This window comes from Pteropus vampyrus, unplaced genomic scaffold (genome assembly GCF_000151845.1).
Source record: "Pteropus vampyrus isolate Shadow unplaced genomic scaffold, Pvam_2.0 Scaffold22138, whole genome shotgun sequence".
NCBI lineage: Eukaryota > Metazoa > Chordata > Mammalia > Chiroptera > Pteropodidae > Pteropus > Pteropus vampyrus.
In genome coordinates, this window is record NW_011910919.1 from 1 (window position 1) to 2,096 (window position 2,096).

Consider the following 2,096-nt stretch of genomic DNA (forward strand, 5'->3'; position numbering starts at 1 on the left):
TTTATTTGTATTTTTTTAATTTTAATTTTTTTCAGGTGAGGCAACTCTTGGTTTACCTCACAGATTGCAAGGACCTTGTCAGTTTACAACCCCTTGTTATTTTTTATTTTTTACACCTACAGCACCTGGTTTTCCTAGGTGGTCTCCCATCCAAGTACTAACCAGGCCCGACCCTGCTTAGCTTCCGAGATCAGACGGGATCAGTCTTGTTCAGGGTGGTATGACCGTAGACGGTTTTTGTTTATTTTAATTAAATTGTTTCAATGAATCCCTGAAATCAGAGTCGGAGACTGGGGCTGGTAGAGAACATCTCCAGGCTTTAGAAATATCTGACAAGTGTCTTACCAGTTAGAATAGGGAAGGCGTAGACTCCTTGGCAGCATTAGCTGGAATTGCGGCAGTTGCCCAATACAAAAATAACTTCTCTGAATATTTTCTAAAATTTTATTTTGGTACATTGCTTCTTCATTCCTTGTTTTTCATATATATGCTGTTTTCTCAAATAAAATTAAGGTTCTTACATACTTAATGGATTAGTTTAATCATATTGCTTTCCTCACAGAATCTCACAGAAATAAATTCTACTTATTTCTTGCATATTTTAGAGCAGTGGAAAGGCAAGAGTAATTTCAAAGCATGAAATGAATGCCTTGGGAATTAGAGCAGATCTAGGGGAGGAACATAGGGTAGGAAACAGGAGGGTAATGTGGGCTTGGAATGGTGGGTAAGGGCTCAGAAAGGGATGTGAAAGAATTTTTAAGACAAGTATGACTACAATACTAAAAACCAACAACTAAAATTTATTGAGTTTAATGCCAGGCACTGTGCTGTGGGCTTTACATTCATTATCACTTTTGATGTTCTCAACAGCCTTACATATTACCACTTTACAAAGGAGAAACCTAAGGATTAAAGAGATTAAGTGCTTTTCCAGGGTCTTGGAGCATGTAAGATAAACTCAGACTGGTCTTACTCTGAATCCTAATTGCAATATTCTATCTCTTGTTTATTTTTACACCTTTACTTAGGTTGAGCCTTTGGTCAGAGAAGGAAAGGAAATTTTCTTCTTTCCACTACCCTCTTTGCACAATCTACTGCACTGAAGATCCTGCGTGTAGTCAATCCTACATACAGTTACTGCTTTACAGCTTAAATACGTTTTATAGACTCGCCAAAAAGCTAGCTGTTTAAAATTTTATTTTAATTATGAAGTGTTCTAAGTTTCTACAAAGCAAACTTAAAAGTTACAGTATTGTTCCATGTATTTTATGGGATCTGCTTAATCATACGCATGCACATGCAGAGAACCTTATTATTTAACAAGCCCTAAAATCAATATCGAACATTTAAATCTACAGTTTCCTAAACTTAACGATGGTATTGCCTGATTTAAAAATTGTTAATATCAAAGTTATTTTCTAAAAAATGTTGATTTGTAGATTCATGTAATTAATAGTACCTTTTTTTAAGGGAGGGGAATCAGAAAGTGTAGGAAAAAGCAATACATCATGCCCATTGAAACCTAGATATGAAGGGAAAGTAAAATAATTTAAGATTCATTAGGTACTATTGGATTTTTCCTTTGGATTAATTAAATGTTCAAGAGTTTTTAGAAATACCGATGTAATTTGAGTTCCACAAAGTAAAAGATTCTTATTTATGATACTTTACACACCATATAATACATTTCTGTTCTTTGCTTTAAAAGAGAACAGAAAGAAATCTAGCTATGGGCGGTGAACACACAATGCAATATATATATGCCTTAGCGCTGAGAAAAAAATAAATAAATCAAAGAGAATTCTAAGCCTAGCTGCATTATTATTCCCCACAAATGACATTTTAGGTTACATGAAAGCCTTCTGAGGGCCAGAATTATGAATGTGTGAAAGAATATTTGAGGAAATGACTTTGAAAGTTATTATGAAAGTGATTCACTGGATAATAGGATACTGTAAATATCTCTTAAGTACTGTGAAGAGCTCCTAAAACATCTGAAATATAGATTCTTATACACTTTCAAAGAATATAGATAGAACGACCTGCAAACTGCAAGGTTGGGAACACGTGTCCTGCCCAGGCTGTTCCTGTCTCAG

General features: G+C 34.7%; 1 non-coding gene across 1 annotated transcript; it reads right to left on the reverse strand.

The window, feature by feature from the left end:
• Positions 1-113: 113 nt before the first annotated feature.
• Positions 114-232, reverse strand: LOC111735292. The gene has a single exon (XR_002778740.1). It is a non-coding gene; the product is annotated as a 5S ribosomal RNA (ribosomal RNA).
• Positions 233-2,096: the final 1,864 nt, after the last annotated feature.